Genomic DNA, 8,703 nt, shown 5'->3' on the forward strand with positions numbered 1-8,703 from the left:
GGCCTTTCAATTGAAAGGCAAGGAGGCGTTGCCCACTGGGCCATAAAGTCATAAAGAAGTTGGAACCTGAGTGCTATCAGCACCCAAGGAATTACCTGAGCAAGCTAACTGCTTGCATACCAGCGTGTTTTCCCAACCCCGACTAAGCAATGACCAGTTGATAGCATTTCATTCGAATTATCCCTTCTGAGTGAACATGATAGAAATAATCAACAGACAATCACGTGTGGAACAGAAATTAATTTCTGTCTCACATCAGGATCAAACCCAGGTCTTTCAATTGAAAGGCAAGGGCGCTGCCCACTAAGCCATACAAGTCATAAAAGGAGTTGAAGCCTGAGTGCTAATGCACCCAAGGAGTTACCTGGGCAAGCTCAACTGCTTGCATACCAGCGTCGGGAAGTTGGGAAAACACGCTGGTATGCAAGCAGTTAGCTTGGTAATTCCTTGGGTGCAGTAAAAAGTCGTTGGTATGCAAGCAGTTAGTTTGCCCAGGTAATTCCTTGGGTGCAGAAGCACTCAGGTTCCAATTTAATTTATGACTTCTGTGGCCTAGTGGGTAGCCCCCTTGCTTTTCAATTGAAAGACCTGGGTTCGATCCTGATGTGAGTCAGAAAATATATATATATATATATATATATATATATATATATATATACATATATATATATATATATATATGTATATATATGTATATATTATTTCACATTTTAATTTCACTTGTTATATAAAGAAAGATTTGTGTGCCTCCGATAAAGCTGAAATTGTACGGTTTTTTGTCAATGCAACTGACTTTAGTAGACCATTTTAAATGAATGTTACACGTTTGAAAGTTTGCCATAATATTTGCCCAAATTTACGGGACTATTGCCCAAATTCTGTTTAATTATTGGATGTACTTGTTTCATCCATCATAGAGATGCCAGAGTTTTAAGCAGGGCTGCGGAGTGGAAAGTATGAGGGGGAAAAAACATGTGACCGCCGGCTTTGTGTTAATAGTTGCAGTTAAAGCTCATATACAGGTATCTTCATCGCAAATAGATACAAATTATTTTGTCTGTTTATGCTTAGTTGCTCTTAGGAAATCATACACGCACACACACACATATATAAATATAAATATATATATATATATATATATATATATATATATATATATATATATATATATATATATATATATATATATATATATATATATATATATATATATATATATATATAAAGTGACACCAGAAAGTACAGCCTTCCTGTTTCTCCGTTAATATTTCAGGGTGTGGTTGTAAGCTTTGATGCCTGTTTTCTTGACCCTGACAGGCTTTGCTAAATATTAACAAATGGGACGTGCTGTCAGAGCAGCCCATCGCTTACAAAGCCCGGTATTTTTGGCTGTATCTAAAATAGGTATCCATGTGCGAGCAAGGATGTTATATAAGATTTTTATAACAAAATTTTAATAGTTGTTGGGCAGCTGTAACGTAAAAAATATACAATAAACTTTAACATCTGTTTCGACCATTGCATAATTTGGGTAGTATTGCCACTAGCTCTAGTGTTTGAGCTTATATATAAAGGATGTTTTTAGTTACGTGGTCTCCCGTGAACGATGTCGAACGATGTGCGATTCAGAAAAAGAACTTTAAATGTGTGTACATTATTTAAAAACTCTGTTAAAGTGTTATTACCTTTGTGAAGCCGTTACCCATCAAAGATCTAAATTATATTAAAGAAGAAAAATAGCAAATAAAATATGTTTAAAAATGAAAGACGGCCGTTTCAGTACAAGAGCAGGTAACTTTTAAAACGTCAGCAATAGACGTTCACATTTTCAGCGCTGTGAGAGAACAGAGGTCTTTTTATCTGCAGTCGAAAGTGTTTATGGAAAGCAAGACTCCGCATTCAGCCATAATTTTTTATGCTTGTGTTACATTCACTAATTTATTTTTGACACGAATTAATTAGTTACTTTCACAGATTTGAAAAACTATAAGTTCGGGTTGACGCTGCTCGTCTGTGCGATTTCTCTTATGTTTTTCAGTGTAAAGTTATGGTTTTCAAGATAGGTGTTATGGCTTTCTCCCACAACCACCAAGATTATCTCTCTCTCTCTCTCTCTCTCTCTCTCTCTCTCTCTCTCTCTCTCTCTCTCTCTCTCTCTCTCTCTCTCAGATTATTTTTTTTATCTTTTATACGTAAACACAGGCCGTCATTCCAGAAAGGTTGCCGTTCATATATAAAAATCTTAATAGAGAGAGAGAGAGAGAGAGAGAGAGAGAGAGAGAGAGAGAGAGAGAGAGAGAGAGAGAGAGAGAGATTAACTAACGAACATCAGCCGGATCATGTTCCCTTCATACCCAGTGCATTTTTACATTTTGGAGGACAACGTGTTGTGTATATTTTTTCGTCACATCTACGAATCGAAAATCTGGCCTCCGGTTCATTCATCCGTATATGTTCTTCAAAAGGAAAGTTTTTTGTTCGGGTTTATGCCTGAATTCATTTATAACAGTTTCTTTGGTATTCTTAATTGCTTATTTGCCGTCGTTACCATGGTGATATATTAAACACTATTTATTAAAATATCCACAAGAAACTTAGAAGTTGGATGTATTTACAATGCTTTGAGAAAAGCACCATGAATGATATTAGACGAATAACATATGTGAACGTCTTATGTATGTATGTATGTATGTGTATATGTATATATATATATATACTATATATATATATATATATATATATATATGTATATATATATATATATATATATATATGTGTATATATATTAATATATATATATATATATATATATATATATATATATGTGTGTGTGTGTGTGTGTGTGTGTAATATAATACATTGTCTGAGTATACATATATATATATATACATTTGTATATGTATATGTATATGTATATGTATATGTATATGTATATAATATATATATGTATATGTATATGTATATATATAATATAATATATATATATATATATATATATATATATATATATATATATATATATATATATATATATATATATATATATATCAGCAGTAGGAGGAGGTGATAATGGGGTAGGGTTTGGGAGTTTCTTTCTGGCAAATGGCTCAGTCATTGAGGCACACTTTCCAACATCACAATATACACAAAGAGAGGGCATGGTGTCACCGTGTGGAAAATATAAAGTCAAGATTGATCAAATTGATGTTAGTAAGGCATGAAGCTCATTACTGGACGTTCATGTTAATCAGGAGCAGATGTTAGTAGTGATCATCATCTCAGCGTTGCATAAATAAGCCTTAAGCTAAAAAAGCCAGAAAAATCTATTTGTTGATTGCAATATTGATATGCTTAGAGGAAGGAGAGGAAAGGGAAATTTAGAATAGAATGCAAAACAGGTTTTTGGTGTTGGAAACATTGGAGGAGGAGGAGAGAAGTGTAGATGAAATGTCAGGGTGTGTGAATAAGCGTTGCATGGAGCTGCTGGTTGTGGCTGATCAGAGGACTCAGATAGAAAAAGATAGGATGCCTGAGGGAAACATGGGATATGATCAAAAAGAGGTGAGAAAAATTGAGGAGTGAGATGCATTATGTTAGTGAAGAAGATTTTGAATTACAAGAACCAAGTACTTGAGTTTTAATTCCAGAATTTAAAGACTAACTAAAGAGATAAAAGATCTGTTAATGAAATTTATAAATGAGGATAAAGAAGATCTGTTAATGAAAATTTTGGAAACTGAAAAAAAATCATGGTCAGAATCAGAGGACAGTTTATAAGCAATTGGAGAGCTGAGTGGCAGTGCTGGTAAGGGTACGGATATACCAGTCCCGGATATGGAAGGTAATTATTGATGTTGAAATCAGAAATAGGGTTGGAAGAATGGTGTGATCATTAGAGGTCTAAAAAAGGAGGTCTTAGTGCTTGTGGTAATTGGAGGGGAATCACTTTGTCACCTGTAGCCTGTAAATTTTTCAGTAGAGTATTGTTGAATAGGTTGGAGCCAGTGGTTGATGGTACTCTGAGGGATGAACAGGCCGATTTTAGAAAGGGGGAGGGGTTGCAGTGATTAAATCTTCAGTTAGGTATTCAATGCAGCAATTTAATGCAGCAAGGTAACGCAATGAAAACTCCGCTAGGTCTTTGTTTTGTTGATTTTGAAAAGGGCTTTGATAGTATTTCGAGACGGACTATGGGAAAAATCATGAGGCATTATGGAATACCGGAAAAGTTTGTGAGGTTATTATGAACATGCATGAGGGCACATCTTGTAAAGTGATGGTTGATGGTTGTTTGAGTGATCCATTTGAAGTTAAGTCTGGTGTGATTCAGGGTGGCATTCTGTCTCGTCTGTTGTTGGCATTGGTCATAGATTACATTATGAGAAGGGTTAAAAGAGAAATGGATGCAGGTATACTTTGGGAAGAAAATGGGAAACTTCCTGACTTAGATTATGCTGATGATATAGTTTTGATCTACGAGGGACCAGAAAGATGCAGAGAGTGTTGGATTGTCTAGTGAGTGAAGGTCGAAAGGTTGCCTTGGTTATAAATAGTGGAAAAACTGAAATCATGAATATGAATATTGAAAATGCATAGGTTTGTCTAATTGAAGGCATGGTTGTAAAGCAAGTGGATAAGTTTAAATATTTAGGTACTTATTTAGGTAAATATGGTTCTCTGAGCAAAGAATTTATTGAAAGATTAAAAAGGCCCATCGGGCAATGGGAATGCTTAAAATATACGGAATTATAGCAATTTTTCTGTGCATTCAAAAATCTAAATTTATAAGGTAATGGTTAGGAGTATTTTGATTATGGGCATGAGTCATGGTACAGTATAGTGACTTCGGATGATAAATTCTTAGCATTTGAAAATAAGGCACTCAGAAGAATATTAGGAATTAATTGTAGGGACAGGATATCAAATAGCTGAATTAGAGAAGTAACGGGGGTGCAGCCGGTCGATGAGTATGTTAGGTTCTTTTGCTGGAAGTGGCTAGGCCATGTGTCTACAGAAGACAGGGAATAGAGCGAGATACATGAGATACACCAGGTGGGTTGTCCTGGTAGAAAAGGTAGATGTAGGCCAAAGGAGACGTGGTTGAGGACAGTGAGGTGTGAATCAGGAGATGAGTGTTGGGGAATCTTGAGGAGTTAGCCCAGGATAGAATGTGGTGGCGTGAGTTCATCGAGGCCCTGTGCATCCCCGTGGGTGCCACAGGAAAAGATTGATATATATATATATATATATATATATATATATATATATATATATATATATATATACATATATATACATATATTTATACATATACACACAGGAGAGGGCGTGACAGTCCTCCATAAAAGCATACATTGGTCACACTTCCACAACACTAAAAAGACGACTACAGTCCCATTGTAATAACGAATCCATTCACCAACACTACATAGACCATCACAGCCGCAAACCCACGACATTGACTCATTACAGTACAGCAGAACTGTTTTGCAACTAGAAGCGGAAAGATCACTTCCACCTAGCAGACACCCTACAACATACAACGCTAACACAAGAAGTAACCATAAAACGGCAGCAGCCCCTTTAAATCACGAGCTCCCAACAGCCTTTCCACTCATCCTCTCCCCGTAATCCGCATCATATCCTCGTTCCTATTTCTGTTTTGTCTGTTGCCATCACAACCGGAACACGTGGTTTATGTTTTCTTTATTTTTCACAAAGAATATATATATACGAGGGTAAGTCAAAAGTTCCAGGAAAATTCAATATACTCGTTATTTAAGGAAATTCAAACATCATTTTTCTACATATCTACCATCTAACTCTATACACTTTTCAAGGCGCTGTTTCCACCTCTGCAACCCTTCTTTGTAGAAATTTGGGGCCTTTCTATTAAACCATGTTGAAACTGCATGTTTAGCAGCATCCAAAGATTCAAACTGACTCTCTTAAGTGTTCCTTGAGTTTTGGGAACAGGAAAAATCTGAAGGAGCAAGATCAGGACTATAAGGAGGATGTGGAAGAGTTTCCCACCTAAATTTCCGTAGGACTTCTCTTGCAACCCTTGATGAATGTGCTGGAGCGTTATCATGATGGAACAAAATTCTGCGGTGCAACTTTCTCGACGTTTTTAGCCAATGCAGTCTTCAGTTTTTGCAAAACACCTTTGTAGTAGTTCCCGGTGATTGTTTTTTGTCCTTCAAGGAAATCAGTCAAAATCACTCCTTTGGAGTCCCAAAAAACTGTTGCCATAACCTTCTGGGCAGATCTCGCCACTTTGAACTTCACTGGTGCAGCTGAACCTCTTGGTAACCATTGCTTTGATTGAATTTTACTTTCTGGGTCATATTGATGGATCCAAGTTTCATCTACAGTAACAATCCGGTCAAAAACTCTGATTCATTTGATTCAATCTTCGTTAAAACTGCAAGAGAAAGTTCAGCTTTTGATGCAGTTGGTCTTCGCGCAACGCTTTTGGGACCCAACGTGCTGAAAGTTTACTCAAACCAAGATTTTCATTTAATATTGAAAATGCGGAACCATGGAGATCCCAGTTTCATTAGCTATCATATCGATAGTAATCCGACGATCTTCATCCACTAGATTCTGCACCAAAGCCACAATTCTTTCATTTTTTGCAGTCGATGGTCTTCCCCTCTCTTGGGTTGTCTTTGAGGTCCTCCTGACCATCCTTAAATCGTTCTTTATCCAATCATAAACAACTGATTTAGATGGAGAAGAATCTCCATAAACTTGTTGCAAAGCTTTCAATAATTTTTCCTGGTTTCCAATCAAGCTTGGTCAGGAACTTGATGTTAGCTCTCATCTCAAAATTTTTATTTTCCATGGGCTCAAGAAGTTACTTTTCTGAAGCAGATGTTAACACCACGGTAGCAAGAGGATGACTGAGGTAACAAGTCTATATGGATCACTACATCACAGATAATTGTTTACTAAGTATTTGGGTTGTTTCATTCCTGTGTAAATACATCATTCAACAATTTTTCCTGGAACTTTTGACTTACCTGTATATATATATATATATATATATATATATATATATATATATATATATATATATATATATATATATACATATATATATATATATATGCATGTAGGTATGTATGTATGTATGGATATATATACATGCTTGATTTTAAATCACGAAAAAGGTAAAAACGTGATGATTATATGAACAATATTACAGTTTTCCTTCGCGGCTGTAACTATGTTCATACACACACACACATACACACACATATATATATATATATATATATATATATATATATGTATATATATATATATATATATATATATATATATATATATATATAATTTATTCTGCTGGTCATATTCTTCAGAATAATTTTCTGAACCTCCAATAACCTGTCATCTCCTTGATTTCCTAACACTTATTGTGTGCGTTTTCTGCTGAAAGCCTTAAATCCGGAAGGGAAATAAATGAAAAGCGTTTCTATCCCTTGTGGGATTTGGACCTATTCCTGGTAGAAAGACTAAACTGCTTGTCTCCCCATATAACATCAGTGGCCCCATAATAACATTAGCATTTGCAGTAATATTAGTAATTGTTTCGATTCTTTATTTAATTTTTACCATTGCGTTTCGTTACTGCATTTTTTTAATTGAAAGAATTGAGGTGAAAGGTGTAAAGAAAAGCATATTTACGCATTCAGTAACATATCAAAGTTCTTAACTTGGTTTGATGTAAATTGTATGAGTGATGATTACATAAGTGTCTGTAATGTAAATTTATCTTCACAAAATACCGAAAAATACTGGGGAAAGAAATCTATCATACTGATGTTTTTACCCCACTTTAAGCAGCATATTTTGTTCTCATAAAAATTAAAAGTTATCTACTCTCTCTCTCTCTCTCTCTCTCTCTCTCTCTCTCTCTCTCTCTCTCTCTCTCTCTCTCTCTCTCTCTCAATGTGAAGTAAAGAAATCCATGTTATCCTTTAATAAAGAAAAGAGGAAAATCCCTTTGTCCCACGAGCTTGACGCCCTTTTTGAAGACCTTGGTAGCCATACTCGAAAACACATAAAAGCGTAAGATGATAGCCACGAGTGATGTGGGATAGAGGATTAAGAGATTAAGGCGAAGTGAAGATGAGAGACAGCAAAGAAGAAAAGATGTGAGACGCTATAAACAGAGAGGAGATGTAAAGAGCAGAGACATGATTGAAGGTAACGGAGAAAGAGGCAAATATTCGTTTTAGGTTTACATCCTGAATCTTTCATTCATCAACAATAAAGTCATCATTAATCCTTACATTTATTTTCATAAACACTCCGCTTTTTCCAACACCTTACTGTAGAGATTTATCTACCTTGTTAAACTTATTTTGTGATTCACCTCGTCTACTATTTTACCTCCAGTACTAGCCTACTTTTACAGCTGTACCACTCATATGTAAGTTTAAAATCTTTTGCCAGTCTCTGCAACTTTTCTTCGCTGTTACCTATTGGTAATGTATCAGAATGAAACCCCAGTCAAATCATGTTTCATGCAGAACACATTAACTCACACGCTTTCGGCGACATCTGTCCTTTCCTTGACTTCTTTAATTATTCAAAAACAATCTGTTAATCTCTCACGGGGACATAACGTCCCGTATCTCAGACCAGATTTACTGTAAACCAGTTATTCTCCTGCATGTTCTCACAAACTTTATT

Source organism: Macrobrachium rosenbergii, chromosome 36, assembly GCF_040412425.1.
Source record: "Macrobrachium rosenbergii isolate ZJJX-2024 chromosome 36, ASM4041242v1, whole genome shotgun sequence".
NCBI lineage: Eukaryota > Metazoa > Arthropoda > Malacostraca > Decapoda > Palaemonidae > Macrobrachium > Macrobrachium rosenbergii.